The sequence below is a fragment of the Petaurus breviceps genome, unplaced genomic scaffold (assembly GCF_028583685.1).
Source record: "Petaurus breviceps papuanus isolate PSGF00001 unplaced genomic scaffold, PetGlider_PUasm1.0 138, whole genome shotgun sequence".
NCBI lineage: Eukaryota > Metazoa > Chordata > Mammalia > Diprotodontia > Petauridae > Petaurus > Petaurus breviceps.
The window spans coordinates 29,298,624-29,320,580 of record NW_027185694.1 but is presented as its reverse complement, the minus strand read 5'-3'; the positions used below and the strand labels follow the sequence as shown (position 1 = coordinate 29,320,580).

General features: G+C 43.8%; 1 protein-coding gene across 4 annotated transcripts in view; it reads right to left on the bottom strand.

Moving 5' to 3' along the window:
* Positions 1-21,957, bottom strand: part of TRAF7 (TNF receptor associated factor 7) — a 59,857-nt gene that overhangs the window by 32,958 nt on the left and 4,942 nt on the right. Inside the window, exon 1 of one of the 4 annotated variants that reach the window (XM_069062979.1) lies at positions 10,201-10,325. The exons of the other annotated variants lie outside the window; for them this stretch is intronic. The gene's annotated coding sequence lies outside the window, so the exon portion shown is untranslated. Of the gene's footprint in view, positions 1-10,200; positions 10,326-21,957 lie in introns of those variants that run through there. 4 annotated transcript variants of the gene reach the window in all.

Below are 21,957 nucleotides of genomic sequence, written 5' to 3'. Positions count from 1 at the left end.
TCCAGGTGGTATCATTCTGATTACCCCTTCCCCCAATAAGGTTCTAATTCTTTTAAAAACTATTTGTATCCTAGAGGTGGCTGGGTGGCGATGTGAATAGAGCACTGGCTCTAGATTCAGGAGGACCTGAGTTCAAATTCAGCCTCAGACACTTAACACTTACTAGCTGTGTGACCTTGGGCAAGTCGCTTAACTCCAATTGCCCTCCAAAAAGCAAAAAACAAACAAACAATTTGTAGCCTCAATACTTGCCTGGTATATAGTAAATGTTTAATACTTTTTCATTCATTCACCTTAAATCTCCCAAGACCCAGCATAAGGATTGTACCTATAGTAGGTGATTAATAATGGTGTGTTGAATTAAATCGGACATTTATTTCATTAACTGGGATTTCTGGCTCAAGGTCAAATCCCCAGGTTTGGTCCCACCCTGGCCAACAAATCTAGGTAAGGCCAGTACCTCATGCACCCCATACTGCAGGATGCTGCCCCTTCATTCTTCTGACTCTGCTAGAGAACTCTGACTTCCTCTCCAAAGGGCCCTGCTACCTCTTAGCTCTATATGTGTCAGCCATGTTTGGTTTAATAGGAAGAGCAGTGGACATGGAGATGGCAGAAGCCTGGGTCTGAATCCTGCTTCTGATACTTCATAGCTTCTGTGACTTTGTAATAGTAATGGCAATTAAAGATTCCCCTGTATTGGCTTGGTTTTCAAATTGATTGTATTAAAACCCAGAGTTTGTTAATCCCACCTGTGGGATGGGCTTGTTGATGTGAAAAGAAAGTCCTGAAGTGGGAGGAGCTGGTGATGTAGATTTGGAGAGACAAGAGAGAGGCGGAAGTTCTTTTTGGAAGCAGCACCTCGTGGAGAGAGAGAGACTAAGAGATTGCTGGTGGCCGCTTTGAATTGCCCTGGACTTTTGAGACCTGCCCCCTGAGCTGCCAAGGACTGAGGAGACATGGCTGTTTTGCTGGTACTTTGTCTGTCTGTTTTGATGTTATTTTGCCAGATTTGTCCACTGGTGAAAGACTGTCCTGTTGAAGAAGTCCTGGAACCTGGCATTTGGTTAAGAAGGCCTGAGACTGTCCTGCAGACAGAGTGAATACTGTCCACTGGTGAGGGACAGTACTGAGAGTGAATACTGTCCACTGGTGAGGGACAGTACTGTTGTTGCAGGGGTCTGGAGACTGTCCGGCAGACAGAATGAATACTGTCCACTGGTGAAGGACAGTGCTGTTGTTGCAGGGGTCTGGGAGCCTTTCTGTTGGTTCAGAAGCCCTGAAGAAGGATTTTCTTGTTGTATGTTTACAGAAATCCTGGGAGAGGGCTTTGCTAATGTGTTCAGGGGTTCTAGGGCTGTTCTACAGACAGAGGATAAATTCATGAAGGGACTGGCAATGTATCTTATGGCCTTGCTAAGCCTTGTCTCTCCAGGAACTAAGATTGCTGAGAACTTGCCTCGTGTCAAGATGAAGAAAAGACCTCCATTTGGGTATTAAGTGCTGTGTTTAAACTTGATGTAACTCTGGGGTAGATTCAATTGTGATCCAGGGGTGGGGAACTTTTGACTTTTTTGTGTTCTATGGTTGAGCAAATGAATGTATTTTACTTATGTTTGGAAACTAATCTCCATTTGAGAAGAGGGGCTTTGTGGTGGACTTAATTAAGGTATAGCCTAGGGGTGGAGAAGTATTTAGACCAGGAACTTTGTAATTGATTGAATGATTGGAAGGTCCTGGGATTGGGTAGTACTTGGAGATTATTTAATCATACTTAGTAAATGCTGTATTTTGAATGATGTCATGTTTTGATCTTCTCTGTTCTGAGATTGTTACTGAATAAAATAGAGAGCACCTATGCTGGTATTTCGAACCTGGGAAGTTGCCTTTGCTTGGTATTACATTACTGACTTTGGGCAAGCTACTTTTTCTCTCTGAGCCTCAGTTTTTTCATCTGTAAACTAGAGTTAAACATACCTGCAGTATTTATTTCATAGGGCTGCTCTAAGGATCAAATAGGACAATGAATCTTAAGTACTTTGCAAACCTTTATAAATGTGAACCCTCATTACTATGTAATCAGTCCCAGTCATCAGGCCACAGGGCCCTGAGAAAAATTAGTCTAGTTTTAAAAAAAAGCCAGACTAAGGGCTAACAAAAGCTTTAAATAAACAACTAGAAACAACCTAGGCCACAACTCAGTGCTCCTGAACATGATAGGGTCTTCTTGCCTTATTTCCGTGTACAGTGGCTGAAACCCTAAACATGGGTCAGAAGGCCTCTGTGTGTCCTGATCATGGTTTGAAAACTTAATCTTACACCTTCCACATTTGAAAACTGTGCCCTCTGTGTTAATATCCACTCAAACGTTCACTTTTAAATATTTCATTTGATTTATTATAACATAAATCTCTATACTATAAAGATATGAATTTTTTGGCACTGATTATACTCTGTGGTGACATGACTTTGGTCAAGTTGCTGGGGAACGCGAGGGAGAAAGAAAATATGCTGATGATTCTGGATAATGTCATGTAATTCTGTATTACAATACCATGTTGCCTTCAGGATCCAGTGGCCCACATGGGAGTCTTATGCCTCTGAAGTGGCATAAAGTAGCTGGAAAAGGGAAGAATCTCTACTGGATTGTAGGTACATCCATGAACTTAGTTTGGCCAATATTGGGGAATTAGGAATTTATTTAGGATCATAGGTTGAGAGCCAGAAAAGAAGCTAATCTGGAATGAGCAGACACATAGTAAAGGCATGGATGATGAGGATTAGAGGATACTGACACGGGCCTGGTCCAAAGGGCTAAAACCACAGAGCACAGATGGAAGAGGTACAGGAGCAAGTTTTGGACTTGGTGTCAGAATGCCTGGATTCAGGTCCTGGACTCACTACTTGCTAGTTTGGGTAAGAGATTCCACTTCTCTGGAAAATGAAGGTTTGGAACCAGATGATAAGGTCTCTGGAGTTTGTGAAAGGGAAGAACCAGCCAGAAGATCCAGCTTGGAGAATCTTCTTCAGCAAGAACTGAGTTGAGGCAAGTGGAAGAGTAGTTTCTGATAGGGTCAGAGCATGGAGATGCCTCTAGGGAAGAGAGAGGTAGCACTAGACCCCAAGGGGGATTTTTTTTTCCTGGGATTTCTGAAAACAGAATATGCCTCCCCAGGACACGGTTAAGGGGTTAACTGCCTTCTCCCTTTGCCTCAATTCTGTTCTTACTGGTGTTAATTGTTGTTCACTTGTTTTGTGTCTGACTCTTTGTAACCCCATTTGGGGTTTTCTTTGCAAAGATACTGGAGTGGTTTTCCATGTCCTTCTCCAGCTCATTTTACAGAGGAGGAAACTAAAACACACAGGGTTAAATGATTTGCTCAGGGTCACACAGCTAGTTAAGCAACTGAGACCAGATTTGAACTCAGGAAGATGAGTCTTCCTGACTTCAGGTCCAGCCCTCTATTCACTATGCCAAATACTTTGAAACAGATTCTACAAAATTGGATCTTTGTTTGGTTCTGCTCTTTCAAAATATTCGCAGATCACAGGGCTTTAATTAAGGGACCTTGTTGTCTGGTTCAAACCCCCACCCCCACCCCAGTTTTGCAGGTAAGCAATGGGTTACAAATTCTAAGAGCTAATAGTGAGAGAAAATTATAGAAGAAGAGCTCTTCTAGGTCCTAGCTGCCCCCAGGACCAATATTCTAACTTTATTATGGGCCCAGCCCCACTGTACCTACCTACCCCACCTGCCAATGTCCTAACTTCTTCAAATATGCCTCACGGCTCACTGAACAACAGGTGAGTCCCTGAACTCTTAGTTCCCACAGAAACAGCAGGTGTGTCCATGTGATGGGAACCCAGCTACTGCCTCTACCTGGTCACTGCCCCCAGACCCATTCCCACAGAAATAAGTGTGTTTCTGTACTCAATCACGATCACATCATCCATCTAGCCCAAGACAGGACCACAATACCTAACTATCTATCTTGACCAGACAGGACCACAAAAGCAAGCCAATTGGAGGGCAGCACAAGCAGAATGTTTAACCACTGAAACCTAGAGGGGACCCCTCCTCCATTGCCTAATCCCTTAACAAACTCCTCCTGCCTTTTTAATATTAATCATATTCCACTATTCTATGTAAATGTTGATTATGTAATTAGCATCTTTACCCTATGTAAATCCATCTTGCTTTCTCTGAAGTTGCAGGTTCCTCTTGGAATTTAGCCCACTTCAAGAGAGGTGTCAATCTCAATAAATGCCTATACTTGGATTAGAGGTAGTCTGACTGAATTCTTCCAGAGGGTTCCACCACAACACATCATGAAACCCCAACAGTTTTGGGGTGGGCAGAGCCCTCACCGCAACAGTTTTTGGCCTTCCTGGGTTTAAACCACAACACTAGGTTCCCACAGCATAGTGAGGGTTGAACAACCACATTCCAGAGGGCTTCCGTTGCCCAGCCAAATCCGTAGGGGCAGAACTAGAAATGAGTTACTATCAAGGCCCAGGTCAAGAAAAAGAGGCAAGAAGGAACTAAGGAGAATAGACCATATGTTTTGTCATCGGTGCTAAGGGTCAGAATTAACCATAAGTTTTGTAAATTGTAACACTACTGCTCTTCTGATCTGTTACTGTGCCTTCTCCCACAGTATAGACACCCCGATGTGGTATCTTATGATAAAGCTTATTTAAATAGCTAAGTGCATTTATTTGTGCTGTCACTGAGGAATACAAAGGTAGTATGGTAGGGCTAGCCTTGAAGCCAGGGAGTTCTGAGTTCCAGACCCATCTCTGACACATACATGCTGTGTGATTCCAAGTAAGTCACTAAACCTCTCAGTGCTTAAGGTCAAAATACAGCTTCAACAAGATTAAAATGCAACTGGGAAATGTTTAATAAAATAAATAAAAATACAACATACATAGCATCAATTTCTGGGTTTTTAAGTCAATATGTGACCTGCAGGGATCAGTTTCTATCTGAGTTTGACCTCACCATGGAGATTAAGGCAGAAAACTATGAATTGGGTGGTTTCTTCCTATCAGATGATCTGGGGTTGAAGGAGCTTCAGTAAGTGAGGACTTGGATTTGCTGGTGGCAAAAAAAGAAGCAGGAGGATTGAGAGGAGTAGAAGTCTTTGTGTCAAAGCACAGATGCATTTATAAAAAATGCTCTATTAAAAAGTTTCCCTCCTGTCCCTGATCCATGACCAAACAGCTGGTGAACCCTAGTGGCTGATCTACTGAGACACAGAAAGCCTGGGTGGGTCAGGTGTAGGCCAATCCTGTTGGGTTTCTGACCAATCTTGCTTGTCTCGTGGGCAGCATCAGGGAATTCCACGAGTCATGAGGGCATGGCTCCCCATGGCTCTACCACTAAAGATATGTTTATAGGTTGTAGTAGAACCTGAACCCCTGAAATTCTGTTACAAAAAGCAACCCACCTTGCCATGTCTTGGGAAAGAAAACTGTACCTCGCTGCTATGCCCAGACAGCTCCCCCAAGTCTAGTACCAAAGGATTTCAGAGTGGTTTTCTCAATGCACATTTGAAGAAACTGAAACCTAGAGAAGTAAAGTCACATGAGTAGTAAGGAGCAGAACTGGGACCTGAATCTAGGTCTTGATTTCAAATACAATGATCTTTCCATGACACTATGCCAGATTTCCTTTTGGATGGCCTACAACAGCACAAGAGGGCTAAGTGGCTATGTTCTCCAATTTAGTATTGTCATGGTCATACCTCTTCCTAAGAGTAAGAATTATGCTTGAAAACAAACGTTAGAGTCTATAGGTTCATGGTCCAGGCCCACAACTTCTCAGCTGACTTTAAATGTGACTTCCTTGTTTCTGCCAGAAAAGAAAAAAGGGAAGCAGGAGGGAGGGTACAGCAAGCCTGTATGTAGGACCTCCTGAGAAGAGCTCCTAGGCATGTGGCCAAGCTGGGAGGCTCAAGGAGCTCCTAGGAACTAGGCATAGTGGAGACAGGACTTGAGATTCAGAGGACTGGAGTGAGTTCAAATACCATCTCAGAGACTTAATTATGTATAGTTATGTGACCCCTGCCAAATCATTTAACTGCTTTCAACTCCACCTTCCTCATCTGTAAGATGGAGGCAATGATGGTGCCTGCTTCACAGAGTTGTAAAGACAAAATGAGACAATATATGTAAAACCTTAAAGCATTACACAAATTCTGTCATCCTCATTAGTACTGACAGGCTCACCAAGGCACCCAGTGCTCCCATGCACTGAACAACACTACTGAGTCTGTGTCCACTCTCCTCAGACTTCTCTCACCCATCTTCATATCTTGTCTGACCAGCAGAAACTCCAGGCTACCAGACCCAGGGAAGCTTTTTGATGCCAACAAATCTGATGATTATTAGTAGTTCAGCCTGTCTTGGTCCCTTCAGTGATAGAGGCCAAAGAAGAGGAGAAGCTAATGGGGCTGGGGGATGGAGGAATGGGTGGAGATGGTGTTATACTAGAACCACAGCACTAAGTCTAAAAGTGGGAGAGCCCTAGGTGCTGGAATTTTTCTCAAGCTAGTCGGTGATGGCAGTGGGGGTGGGGTGGGGTAGAGGAGGCCATTAGCTTGGCAAAGAGACCAGTAGTAATTCCTGCCTGGGATTGGAAAGGAAAAAGCTTGACAATTCCATAAACCAATGGGATTGAAAAGTATTGTTCCCTTCAGACATAAACTATCATGCATAAGAATGTCTTGGGTTAAATAGCTTTTGTAGCAGATTCTGTCTGACCCCCTCACCCCTACCACATATCTGCCTTCAAACACTGCTTCCTTCTCAGATGTGACCCTTTCCGGGTATAGAGCCCTTGTCCCAGGGCCCAAGCTAAGCAACCACAGCCATCTGGCTCTTCTTGGGCACTGCAAAACCTAAGCTGATTGGTCACATCAATATGGAAAATAAATATGTGGAAGACAAAGACTGTTTAATGTTTGTCTTTGTTTCCCAAGTGCCTTGCATCTAGTTAACTGAGAAACGTTTATTGACATAGGAGTGCTGGGAGTCAGATTCAGGGCTTCTGCTCCTATTATGTCCAGTGCTCTTTTCATGAACTCATTGTGTGATCTTTGGCAAGGCCCTGGATCCATCTGGGCTTTAGTTTTCCCATCAGTAAAAAGAGGGGGTCAGATTACATGACCCCTAACTTAATTCCCAGTTGTGACATTTCATGGTTCTTCATGCTATATACTAACATAGAGGGCTCTAATACACAACACAATTTTGTGTCTTAAGGAAGATGTTACTGTACTACGTACGGGCTGAAGTTTAACACAGCCAACTTATTTTGTTAAAGTGTGTGTGTGTGTGTGTGTGTGTGTGTGTGTGTGTGTGTGCGTGCATGTGTACACATCTCCTTTTCATGTATTTGTGATAAGTGTTCTGGAGGGCAGGACTGCAAATGTTCCATAAATGCAGCTGAGTCAGTGTGGGAAAGAGGGCTTATAACAGAGGCTGAAAACTGTCCACATTAAATCCCAAAATGAACCAGTTGATGTTTTCTAGGATCATGAGCTAATTAGTCAAAGTTCCTTACAATCCAGGCCTTGATTTGAAGGTATGAAGGTGAAGATCACACTGTTAGGGGCCTATCATCTCCCTGATAAAGATCTATGTAAGAACACCCCCTCCCACCCTGACCCTTTTGTATAGACTTTACAGCTTATAAGGTACTTTCTCATTGTCTTCTCTGATGCTATCATTTTCATATTATAGGTGAAGAAAAAGAGCCTCTGAAAACGACTGGTCCAAATAAAGTATACAATAAAGCTGGGACTCAGACCCACATCTCTGAATTCTAATCTAGAGTTGACTGGGACCACATGGATGGTACATAGCTGAACATAGCTACATCTTCCTACGTAAAACCTCATTCCATCCAGGTTGATCTCCTGACTATCCCCTAAGCACACCTAAATGTATTCCTGTCTCTACACCTGTGCTTTCACCTTGGAAGGCTTGCCCTCCCTTCCCTCCCTAATCAATACTGTTTTTCACTCAAGTACCACCTCTACCAGGAAGCCTAGGTTCACAGTGATCTCTCCCCCTTCTGAACAGCTGGCTTGGGGTCTCTTCCATTTATTTGGCACTTACTATATCTCACCTGATAGCATCAATTCACCTTTCCATGTCTTACTTCCCTAATTAATTTGGCAGCTCTGTGAAGGCAGGGTCCAAGTGTTTGCTTTTCTACATGGTCACAGATCATAGGTCTAGAGCTGGAAGGGAACTCAGAGGCCATGTAATCCAGTCCCCTCAATTTACAGATGAAGACCCAGGGCAGTTAAATGATTTGCCAAGGTCAGAGAGTGTCAGAGAAAGAATTCGAACCCAGTATCCTCTACTCCAAAGCCAATGTTCTTTCCACTGTAGCAGAGATTACACGAGTAAACAGACAGATTAATACCCTATACATCTAGCAAACAGTGACTGATCGACTGGTTGAAACATCCCCAGATAGCTCTATAAACACCAATCATCCACAGTCTTAAAGGGGGCAGGGAAGTAAGTGATGTTCCGATGGGATGAGCATTAAGTGTTACAGCGCCTCACAGATAGCTGGAACAGGACAGTGCCATAGGGACAGAGGGGCTTACAGGAGGATGAGTGCTCAGCAGTAAGAAGAGCCACCCAGAATGAAGGTAATGCACATGGGGCTTGCCTGCAGCCTTTTCAAATATTCTGGAATGAGAAAAAACCTGATGCAGGGCTCCAAGGCAATGATGCACACCTCCCCACACCCACTCCCACTCCCAGTACTGTTCATTCCTAGGGTTAGTAGGAAAGATGAGAACTTTCACTCCCAAATAGAGTGGCTACATGGTTGTATGACCCATTCCAACCCAAAGTGTTACTTCATCCCAGGTCCCAGCTCTCTACATAACTGGGATTCAGGTCAACTCTCTGGATCTTAGTTTCTTCGTCTACAAAATGGGAAGGCTAGACTGGATGAATGTTAAGGTCCCTTCCAGTGCTAGGAATTCTGATTCTCTTCTTTAGGCTGAACCCAAGCCTAAGCCACACTAGATCAGAGGAGAATGCAGGCTCTTGGTAGCACAGTAAAAATTCTACTGGATTGTCGGCATGGTGGATAAAGCATTAAGTAGTATGCCTGGCAGCCTGTGGAGTCTCCAAAAATCTATTAGGGGAAAGAAAAGGTGCTACAAAAGGTAAGATCCCAAGGGTCAAAAGGCCAGCCAGCTTCTACAACCTGAGGACAATCACTAGTAGTCTCCGTTCAGGAAAACATGTGACTTCAATTCCTCACCTGCGTGCTGTCTGGTTCACACACAAAACAAAATTAGGACAGCCCTCAGGGTCTCCCTTATGTTCTCTGCTTGCTGTGCCTCGAAACCCTGGAAACCCTGGACCGCACGGCTCTAACTAGGACACCTCAGCTGGCACTAACAAGAAAACTACAGCTTTGCTTCTAGGGCAGATTGAGAAGCTCTTCTCACAGGAAAACTGCCAGTCTGAAGGCAGTCTTTTCCCCTGCCCCTAGCAATGAAACAGGTATTCACTTCCTTCACACAAAAGAAAAGCCAAAACCCAAAGGCTCTCAAAAGCATGCTTTTGACAAGGATTTCAAACAGGACGCGACAACTTGCCAACTACTATTTTCTATCCTGGAAGGTTAAGCCAAACACCAGAATATCTGAGCAGGTTTGGGCTAAGGTACAGTCTTGATGGCTGCTCAGCCAGGGGTCCAAAGTCCAGAGCAAAGAAACCAAGGAAATATAGAAATGTCTAAGGCAAGATTTTGCTGGAAAAACAAATTAGCAGCAAATCAGCCAACAGGACTTGACAAACCAGCAGTCAACATTACAGAAACATGAAATGAAGTGTTCCCTGAGAGATACAGAGTTAGAGACTGGAAATTAATTTCATTTCAAAATCCCCCCTAGCCTGGGCTACCACTTCAGTCACAGAATGAAAACAGTTAAGTTGCTGGGTCAGTATGAGTTTGCTGATTATATGCCAACCTGAATTTTAATATCCATATGCTACTAGGAACCACAGTTTGCTACAGGAAAAGTGCAAAATGCCAATTTCATCAGCAACAAATCCAACCCATAGTGATGGTGGGGGTGGTGGCAGCATCAGCAGCTCTGCCGAATATATACCCAACTGTTACCCCAAGTCTAGAAGAACAGACAAACACTTTACCTCCTAGGAAATTCTTGCTGGTCCTGCACACTCATCCTCTTTCAAAATGTCTCTTGCTCAATCTGCGTGGGTGCCTCTATGTGTCTCTCTGAAGTGATGTAAACAGAAAGGCATGCAGAGAACTGGACAATATGCAAATCACCCTGGAAAACCCCAGGCCTCGGCCAATCACAACTCCTGCTGCAGCTGGGTTGAGTTTGTCCCAAACTGAATGATTTTAAGAAGGCAAACTGTCCCCTACTATCTTCATTAGCAGGAACAGATTCATCTTAAAGGCCCTAAGCTTTCTAGGGGAGGTGAAAAGATGGGGGAAAGGTGGGAAAAGGTTTCTATTCACATGTTCAGTCACACAGAAAGAATCCTCAATGGAAAGGTACCAGCTAGATTCAACTAAGTTGTGAAATGAGAAGAAGCTTTCCCAACTAAGCAGATTGGCACTTTTTTTTGTATTTTGAATCTCAATACTAAGATATTTCAAGCTTTTAAGAAGCTGAGCACAAATAGGATTTGATTTTACAATCTTCTCTCCTCTTCCAGTTATCCTGACATTCCCTCTTAACCCAGCCTCAAGCCTTGATCAGAGGAGCATAGAGACCCTAGAAGAGGGCATCTAGTTCAGTGGGGTCAATCTCAAGAACTGGATTAAAAAGTAATTGGAAAATGTTTAACAAAAAAAAAATACAATACACCACAGCTAATGTTCATTTGTGATTTCTGAAGTCACTATGTGCCTGTAGGAATGTTTCTATTTGACACCTGAGATCTCTCTTAGTTCAATCTCTCATTTTACAGATGAGAAATCTGAGACCCAGAGAGAAGCAGCAACTTGCCCAGGAACCCCGAAACAGTAAGGACAGAGTTTGGGCCTGGAAGCTTCTGATTCTAAAAGCACTCCGCCATACTGCACTGCTTCTTGTCCAGATCAACAGGGCACAGTCCAAAGTGTTGAGATCACAGCGATTCCCAACTCTTATGGCTGAATGCAGCTGAATCATGTGGGGAGACCATACAGCATAGCACAGGGCTACTCAGCCCTAAACATTGGCAGCGACTGCTTTTGGAGGGAGGCAGTGAAGGAAGGGAGGGGGGGTGTGAGGTTCTTGGAGACTCTAAATAATAACAGACTCATTTCCTCATCTGCACAACAGAGTGGTTGTGCTAGATCAGGGTTCTTCTTTGGCAGTGTAGTGAAGCCTAGGGGCTCAGGTTTTAAATGTATAAAACAAAATACATAGGATTACAAAGGGAGCCAATTATATTGAAATACAGATGTAATTTTTTTTCCTTATCCAAGTTGACAGACCCTCTAAAATCTATCCACAGACGCTCAGGTTAAGAAGCCCTATGCTGGATGGTCTCAAAAGTCCATGGTACCCTTAATCTAATGGAATCTGATCTAATGGAGGTAGTAGCTAGGTAGGTAAGCAGATAAAGCCTAGGGTGGAGAAAAGGCCCTGCAGTCAGGATAACCTGAGTTCAAATCTGTCCTCGGACAGTGCCCTTGGGCAAGTCACTTAAACCAGTTTGCCTCAGTTTTCTCAACTATAAAAGAGGGATAACAGCAGTATTCACCATGCTGGATTGTGAGGATCAAATGAGGTAATATAAAGTGTTCAGTGTAGTGCCTGGCACATAATAGACACTATATAAATGCTAGCCATCACCATCATCATCATTATTATCAGTAATCTATAATTCCAAGATTTGTTACAGTACTCGAAAGTTACATGTGGTTTGACATATATTATTTCACTTGATCCCCACAATAGCCCTGTGATGTAGAGAGGATTGGCTTACCCTCATTTTACAAATGAGCCTCTCTAAAGCTCAGAATTTAAGAAATTTACTTAAGGTTACAGAACTAGGCAGAGTCTTCACTTCACTTCACTTCTGCCTTCACTTTCTCTTCTCTCATTATCTTTTAAGCCCTCAGCAACCTGGCTTCTGGTCTCATTCTTCAAAAGAAACTATTCTTGGGGTGGCTAGGAGGCACAGTGAATAGAGCACCAGCCCTGGAGTCAGGAGTACCTGAACTGAAATCTGACCTCAGACACTTGACACACTGGCTAGCTGTGTGACCTTGGGCAAGTCACTTAACCCCAATTGCCCTGCCCTCCCCCCCTCCAAAAAGCAAAAAAATTTAAAAAATAAAATAAAATTTAACTATCCTCTCCAAAGTTACCTATAATCTCTTAAACGCCAAATCCAATGGTCTTTTTTCAACCCTCATCTTTGCTGCCCTCCCTGCAGTACCTTCTCAGGAGTACCATCTGCTCTCTGGGTTGATGTGTCCTGGTTCAATTGCTTAAGCATTCCTCAGTCTCTTGCTGGTTCATTATCCATGCTATATTCATTAACTGTGGATATCCCCAAGGCTCTGGCTTAGGTCCTTTTCTCTTTTCCTTTTATACCTTCTTGTTTAATGATCTCATTACCTCTTTTGGATTTAATTATCATCTTCTACATAGGTGATGCCCAGGTCCACATATCTCTTTCCTGAGCTACAGTGTCACATCATCAATTGCCTTTTGAACATCTCAAAGTGGATGTCCTGTAGGCCTCTCAAACTCAACATGTCCAAAACCTATTTCTCCTCTTAGATCCTCTCTCTTCCAAATTTCCTTATTACTATTGAGGGCATCAGTATCCTCCCACCCAGTCATCCAGAGCTACAATCTTGGCATCATCCTCAACTCCCCACTTTCACTCACCCCACATATCCAATCTGTTACCAAATCTTGTCCTTTCTACCTTCACAACATCTCTCACATATGTTTCTTTCTCTCTTCTCTCTACTAACTTTAACTCAGGCTCTCATCACTTCTCTCCTGGACTACTGTAAATCTCTTTCAATTGTTCTCCCCACCTCATCTTTGCCCACTCCAATCCATTCTCCACTCAGCTGTCAGAGCAATTTTTCTAGAGCACAGGTCTGACTGTGTCACTCAATGCTCCCCTCATGCCAGTTCCACAGAAACACACTCAGTAAACCCCAATGGCCTTCTACTGCCTCCAGGGTCAAAGAGATAATCCTTTATTTGGCACTGAAAGTTTTTTCCAGATTGGCTCCTTCCAGTCTTGCTCTACCTTCCTCCCCCCTCCCAGACAGCTACACTGGTGTCCTTGTTGTTTCTTGCACATGGCGCTCCTCCAGACTCCCTGCCTTCTGTACTGCCTGTCCCTATAAATGAAATACTTTTATTTTTCATCTCTGCCTCCTAGTTTCCCTAGTTTCAAGACCCAGGGCACAATCCACCTTCTAAAGGAGGCCTCTCCCAGCTCCCTGACTAAGTGCCTTCCCTTCTAAGATTACCTTCAATTCATTTTGCCTGTCTTGCAAGTATCTAGTTATTTACATGGGCCCTCCTTCATTAGACTGTGAGCTCCTAGAAGTCAGGACTATTGTTGCCTGTCTTTGTATCCTGTGTCTAGCACAGTGCCTGGAACGTAGGAAGTGTTTAATAAATGCTTGACTGACTGACTCCTAATCCAGAGTGCTCTTTCTGCTGCAAAAGTATGTCTAAACAATGATCTGCCTCTGATATAGCCCCAGAGACAACTCTCTCCCCTCTCCAATCATCCTCTGCAAGGCAGCTGCCAAAATGACATTCTTGAAGCACAGGCCTCATTTCATCACTTCCCCCCTCAAACTCCAAGGGCTCCCTAGAATCTCTAGGATCAAATGCAAACTCCTCCCTTCAACATATAAAGTCCTTCACAATCTGGCCCAAACCTTTCTGATTTTATGTGACTATGTATTATATTAACCTTTCTAACTTTGCTACTTCCCTTCATGCCCTGTTATTCACCCAAACTGTCTTTCTTGCTGTTCCTCATATATAACATTCTAACTCCCATCTGTATGCCTTTTCATGGGTTGCCCCCATGACTGAAATGCATTCTCTCCTCACCTCCTGCTCTCAGATGCCCTAACTTCCTTAAAAACTCAGTTCAAGTACTATCTCCTACAGGAGGCCCTTCCTGATCTTCCTAGCCACCAGGCTTCCCCTCTCCCCCCATTATCGTGTATACACTTATTCATGTAGATTTGATATAAATTTTGTACACAAATATATGTGTATATGATAGCTCTGACAGACTTCGAACTCCTAGAGGGTTGTAGCCTATTTATTTTTTGTCTTTGTATCCCCAGACTTGTTTGGTACTGTGCCTACGCATAGTAGACAATTAATATTTGTTGCCTGACAGGCTGGACAGAAGCCGTTAAATCCAAAAAGAAACCCTCAGAGTTTTGGTTAATGTGATAATCATCACAAGATTATACTTTCAACAGTGCCTCCTTCACTTTAAGGAAGTCCTGTCTATGGGGCCCAGACTAGGGAGCCACTTAGATAAATTCACAGAACCCAAGAGGAAGTTACTTTTCCATTAACAAAGTTTCTAGCATGAAATACAAAATCTGGAAACAGCACCAGGAAAGGCTCCCAAGTGCCACTCACCTCCAACTGCTCAGAGATTACTTATTTGACCATCAGGAAAAGGAAAGTGCCATTTAAAAGGAGTCTGTTTGGACTCCTTCTTCAATTAATTTGAAGTATCTCTGTCAGAAATCTTGTGTGCCTAGCTTGTAATGTGGATCAAAGCTAGATTTACTAGCTTTCCATGAGAAAAAAAAGTCCCAAACTCACACCAGAAAATCTGCCTGTCTACTCCTAAAATGTGCTATGGCAATAACTGGGCCAAACAGCCTTTAGTACCAATTCTCTAGACTAGGAAGTTGTTCAGTTATCCTAGAAGCTCCTTGAAGAACAGGAAGCTGAGAGGAGGAGACTCCAAAAGCTCTTTGTCTTGTTGTGTTTTCTTCCCCAGAATCAGCCCTGGCTTTTTGGCAGAGGGCACACAGCACAACTTCATACCAACTAGTACTGAGATGTCTCAGGAGATCAATGCTCAGAAATAGCTCTCCCAAAGTTTGGTTAAGTAAGGCAAAAGGATAAACAGGGCACACACTGTGAAACTCAGCTATGGATGCCACATGGAGAGGGAAAAAGGAAGAGGGAGGTAGAGAGAAGGGGGGGAGACACAGGGAGATAGAGAAGGAGAGGGAAAGGGAAATGGAGAGAAAGAGGAAGGTGGAAGAGGAAGGGGGGGGGGGGAGAGACACACACACCAAGACAGAGAAAAACCCAAACATCAAAAGGAATATTTCAGTCCCAAAAGGAAACTGTTTAAAACTTCAAAGTATCCTGAGTGAGTATGTGTATCACTGGAGGTATACAAGTAGGAATATTGTATAAAAGTACAAAGTGACTACTGCCCTAACCTGAATTGATTTGTCTCCATTCAAAAATATGTAAGTAACACAAATTTGACAGTAACAATACACTGGAAACATTTGGATCTGAGTAATTCTCATACTGGAAACTTTGTAACTCTGTAGAGGGTCCCTATGTATGGTCTCTGCAGGGGTCCATGTCTCCATTATTAAAACATCACCACACTCTGAATTGGAATAGTCTTCTATGACTTGTATATCTCTAATTTTGAGACCAAAAGTCAAAAAATAAAAGATTATACATTCACAAATAAGTCTTGGATTTCTCAGCATAGGAGCGACTCCTTAGAACACAGCTTATGTTCTGGCCAGACCTCAGGAGGAGGATGCAGCGGCAACATTCAGAGGTTTTGATTTAGAGAGAACTGGAGGGGCCCTCAGAGGCCATCTAATCTAACCTCCATATTTTACAGATGAGGAAACTGAGGCTCAACAAGGTGAAATTACTTGCCCTAGGTCACAAAAATAGGATATGTAAGAAGTGGGATTCAATCCAGATGAAATAAACTGAATAGAATCCCTCTGCTCCCACACCCAAATCCAACCTCCTTTCCCACTGTGACCACAGTTCATCCTCAGAGGCAAAAGGATGAAGATGTTGCTGTTCCTGGCTGGGAAGAACCCTGCTGTTATGTTCTAAAACATTTTCTTTCCTTTTTTTTTTTTTTTACTGATATCTCTTTCACATTACCTTTAATTACAACGTCTTCCCCCTTCCCATTCCTCATCCTAACCCCTCTTTTGATTTACACATAATAACCGCTACAGGCAGAGGATCCATCTTATACATACTGCAAGATAGAAACTATTTCAACTCCAGAAACATTCCTTTATTGCTGGCTCACTGATGCATACTGGAGTGTCCTTCCATTCAAACTTGGCTCGTGTGTTATTAGCTGAAAAAAGGTTTCTTGCCCTTTCCCCAGCCAAGATTAATAGCTACCTCTGGCTAATGATGCTTACAAGCAGATGCTTTCATTCCACAGGAGTCCGATTCCCTCAATTAGCACCATTATTCTTCATTCCCCCATCACTGTCTCCCTCGCCTGTGTTCTTTTTTCCTTCTTCCCCCAGAAAATACCCACCCTCTGATACTCTGAAACTTCTTTCACACAGCCCCACCTATTTTTTTTATCTAATTCAACTCAAACATTTATTATGCACCTGCTGTGTACAACATACTAAAGGGATGAAAGATATAAGGATAAAAAGACAAAAGTGAAAATAAAATAGTCCCTGCTCTCAAGAAGCTTACTTTCTTTTTTTTTTTTAAAGCAATCGGGGTTAAGTAACTTGCTCAAGGTTACACGGCCAGTTATTTCTGGGTGTGGTGCTGAGTATCGGAGCCCAGATTTGATCCCCAGGTCATCCCGACACTGGAGCTGGTGCTCTTACTTGCTGAGCCACCTGGCCACCCCTAAGCAATTGGGGTTAAGTAACTTGCTCAAGATTACACATCCAGGTGTTTCTGGGTGGGTGCTAAGTGTCCGAGCCCGGGATTCGATCTTCAGGTCATCCCGACACTGGAGCCGGTGCTCTTACTCGCTGTGCTACCTGGCTGCCCCAAGAAGCTTACTTTCTACTGGAGAGATATAACATAAACGTAACTATAATATGAGAGAAATTGCGAAAAAAGAGCCCCAACAGAGTGTGTATGTGTGTGTGTGTGGGGGGGGGGTTAGAGAGAAAGAGAGAGAGAGAAGAAACAAAGACAGAGTCAGAGAAATGGGGTGCAAGGGTGGAGGGAGGGAAAGAGAGGGGACAGGAGAAGGAAGATCATGGAAGGTTTTACAGAGAAGGTGGCACCCGAACCGAGCCTTGAACAAAGATAAAGATTATAATAGGCAAAGAGATGGGAATGTATTTCAGCCTTGGGAGATGCCTTGTATGAAAACAGAGGCAAAAAATGAAATGGTAAGTTTAGGGAAAGGTATAAATAATGTAAATTGTTGAGAGCATATATTTATGTATGAAGAAAAAGATGTCTTTTCCTTCTCTCTCTAAGCTTCCTGCCTAACACCTTTGGACTCTGAGGTCTCTTCTAGGGAAACAGTTGGAGAAGCCCATTGTCTTGTTTAGATCATCCAGAAGAAAGACATTTCTGTCACCTGGAAAGCCGGCCCATCAGCCCACACCTCTCCACCCTTCCATATTCAGCTCATTTTTCAAGGCTCACATCTTCCATGAACGCTTTCATGCCCATTCTAACCCACCAATCAAATTCTTCTCTAACTCACTAGAATGGAGGCAGAGAAGGGGAGGCACTTAGAGACCAACCATTTTACAGGTCAGGAAACTGAGGATCAGTGAGGTTCAAGGATGTGCACATAAGTTAGTGATAGAATGAGGATTAGAACCCCAGGTCTTCCAGCATCAGTCCACTACACCATGCACTACTTCTTTTGCATTTATTTTGGGTATTACAAGGCAACATGGCATAAGAGGCGAGAGATGGCCTAGGAGGCAGGAAGACCTGGCTTTAGGTCACCCGTCTGATGCATTCTGGCTGTATAACCCTGTGTAATCACTTAGCCTCTCAGTACTCTCGGCTCAGAGACTACCGAAGGTGCTGAAGGACTCTTCTCACCTGGTAGTTTCCTATACCAGTGAAGTCACAGGTGCAGTCTCTATCATTAGAATGTGAGCTCCTTGAGGGCAGACTGTCTTTTGCCTCTTTTTGTATCTCCAGTGCTTAGCATGGTGCCTGGCACACTGTAGGCACCTAATAAAGGCTTGTTGACTGACTGGCTATCCTTATTAGAATCTGGGAATCTAGGTCTGCTTCAAGATCTCTCTTAGTCCTGGATCATTAGAACCACCCAGGGCCTGAGACAGTTTACCAGCTCCCAGGGGAGGTCAGTAGTTCCTGGTTCACCTTGGCTGGAATTTGTATTTTCAGACTTGGGCCTCAGCAGTCAAGTGACTCTTGAAGAGAAGGCTCTCAGCATTCTTCTTGAGGCTGGGTATTCTGCACAGAGCCGCCTGCTATTAGGGTCACAGGCTGCCTGGCCTGCCAGAGCATGAGAAAAGAAGGGGTTTCAGCGTGTGGTTTTTGGCCCCAGCCTCCGTGCGTCCAGCTTGCATGCAGGCGGGTCCTAGTGGCTTGACATTTTCCAGAGAACAGCACATGCTGAGATCTGGAACCGTAATTAAGCTGCACGTTCAGCAGCAATAATCTTGAAGGGTGGAGAGCTGGACTGGTGAAGACATCAGCTCCCAGCTGGATGGACTCTGGTCTGACTTCAGAGACAGTTAAACAGAGCTCCAGGTGGGAGTCTGTGCTTGTTGGATTCCTTCCAGAAGCCCCACGAGCTGCACGTGAGACCCAACGATGATCCCAAAGGGTCCTTTCCATTGGAATGAACAGACTGACCTGGTATCCTGGCCAAGATGTTCCTCATCCTCTATGAGGCTGTGTGCTGGCTGTCACCCCACACCCCAGAGGCAGCTGTACATCAACAGGACCTATGAGCAAAGGCTCCAAATACTATAGAAACATGGATTTCCCATAGCAACGTAAACATAGACTTTTTCCCAGATGTGTCACTAGATGTTCTTCCCTGGAACACGCAGTGTGTGTCTGGGCAGCTGTGTCTAGGCATTTCTCTGGCCTACTGCCCAAATGTCCTGAAGGCAATTCAACTGAATGGCAACAGGAATCTCTGTCTTTCATTCACTCTGCCAGTCTCCAGTGAGTCATCTCTACTGGAATAGCATGAGGCCCAGTGTACTCTGGACTGGCCTGGAGGAGGCCTTAGGGGTATCCTCTCAATTCAATGTTAAATTTGGTCAATGACACCATTTATCACCCTTCTTTCAGCCTCCCCCTCCAACTGCTCGGTTTCCCCTTCTTACATCAAATCCCATGGATTATTCCTTGCACATAATTTCAGATTAGTTCCTTCTCTATTCCCATCACCCCCAAACCAGGACCAGATCTTATTGTAACTGGTCTCTCACCCATGGCCCCCCTGCTCCCATTGGTGAGTTCCTCCCAGATCCTCCATTTTGGAGAAGGTCTCAGGTCAACCTTCCTTCATTCCTCTTCCAGGGCAGCTTCTGACTTTTCAGACTTCACCACCTCCTTACAGTCCTTTCCCTCCTCATCCCCTCTGCATTTCAGTTCCCTTTCATGTCCTGCCCCCTCCCTCCCCCATTAGAAAGTAAATTCCTTGAGGACAGGAATTTTTGCTTGTATTTGTATCTCCAGGGCTAACACGTTGCTTGGTATAGTGAGCCACAGTAAGCCCCTAATAAATGCTGTCGACTGGATCTAGCCCCCCACTTCAGTCTGCCCAACTTTAATCCTGTCCTTCTCTAGGCCAAAAGCTTCCAGATCAAACCCAAACTGCATAGCCTGGCATTCAAGGTCCACCCTAATCTGGCCATTCCCTATCAATATTTCAACTTTATTCCTCCCTTTGCCCCATTTCTATACCAAGTAGCTTTAATTCTAGCCAGATTAATTTTACTCTCCTCCACATATGCCATGTTCCTTTCTCTGTTCCTTGCTAACTTTGCTTATGAATGAGCAAAAGGACTTCTTTTTTTCTATCATTTCAAGGTCCACTAAGTCCTTCTTCCTCCAGCCTATAGGGATTTCGCATCTCTCTAACCAATCGCTACACTTATGGTCTGTATTGTACACCCTGACCCTGGAATATATTCAGTTTATTGAAGTAGTATTTCACCTATTCATTCTCATTGGGGAAGGTGATCAAGCAACAAATTCTCTAGATAAATAAAGCTTACCACTTTAAATGCCAAAACTTGTTTTAATTTTTCACTCGCCTGAATGGAAATCTTTTGGGAAATACATGCCACTGGGACAGCTAGGTAGCACTGTAGATAAAGTGCTGGGCCTGAAGTCAAGAAGACTTGAGTTCAAATCCAGCCTCAGTTGTGTGTGTGACCCTGGGAAAGTCACTTAACCTCCATTTGCCTTAGCTTCCTCATCTGTAAAGTGAGGATAACAATAATGCCTGCTTCCCAGGCTTTCTGTGAGCATCCAATAGAACTATATAAATGTTAGCCATCATTATACTGTTATTATTCTTAAACAAAGAATGTCAAGCATAAATTAATCTTGCCTTGATGATGCTGGGTCATTGTTACTACCTACCCTACAGTACCTTAAATCACTAGATAAATGGGAGCTGCTGCCACTCTCATGGTGAGTATCAGTTATTGTGCTGGGCTGTGATGCCCCCACAGGTCAGTGAGGGGCTTGCTCCACGGCTGTTTCCCCTGCTTCCAAATAAGTCCTGGTCACACAGTCCCCATCAGCTGAACCTGCACTTTGTTCCTTCCAAATAAAGCACACTTTGCCCCCAAAGGCTGACAGAAGAATGGCTTGTCTGACATCCTTCATCCCCGGTTCCTCTGGAGGAGTAGCCATCCTTGGGGGTATGGAATTCAGGTGAAGGGCCTGCTAGGATCAGGCCAAGCTGGTCCAAACAGTTTGCCCAGCTCTACCTGGGGCCTGAGGGCCTCCTTTAGTGGCTTCTAAAGGTTTTCTCTAGGGCAGTCTAAGGGCACAACAGAGGATGGGAGTCCAGGCCCAGAGTTCCATGTAGCACCAAAATGAGACAACCTTTCCTCATTTTATAGCAGTTAATGTCACTTCAGTTTCTATTCATTGTTTAAGAAAAGTAGCATTTCAGCAAATACTACAGAGCGCCCTCCTGAGCCCAACAGCTTTCATCCACATTCCCCATTCACTGGGCCATGTGGCTGATATTCCAATCTACTGACCAATTCAATAAATATTGGATACCTATTGTGTGCAGTGCACTGTACTTATGTCTGGTTATACAAAAACAACATAATTCTCCAAAGAATTCATAATGCAATATGGGCATAAGACATGTGTACAAATAATTATGCATTAGAATGTATTTGTTCAGAAAAGGTCAAATGGGGAGATGTTTTGGATGGAGGGAGAATTCATTACTAATTGAGGGGAAGAAGGAAGACTTCATGGAGGAGGGGGCACCTAAGCTGCGTCCTGAAGGAAGAGAAGGGTTTTTTAGCTATTCCAGGTATGGAGGTGACACACACAAAGGCATAAAGTCAGGATACGGCAGGGTAAGGTCAAGGAAAAACTGGGTAGGGAGAGAAATGATTTTTAATAACCAATGATTTGGGGAGATCCAGAACTCCCCCTTTTTCTAAATTCCTCAGTCTCTGAAGGACATTACTGATAATGAGATAGAAGCAACTCTCTCCTCAATCTGGTTCAGACTCCCCCCTCCCCCGCCCCCAAATCTTACAGAGAATTTAATCTAAGGTGAAACTCCATCTCATAGCATTCTGCTCAGGCTTGGGGAGGGGAGATAAATTCTTTGAACAGACTGCCCAAGGCTGGGAAATTTAGAAGTAAATGACATAAAGTTACATCCCCCAGCCCCTTATTGAAATGGATTCACCTCTTATTGTGATATTCATACATTCTCTCTTTC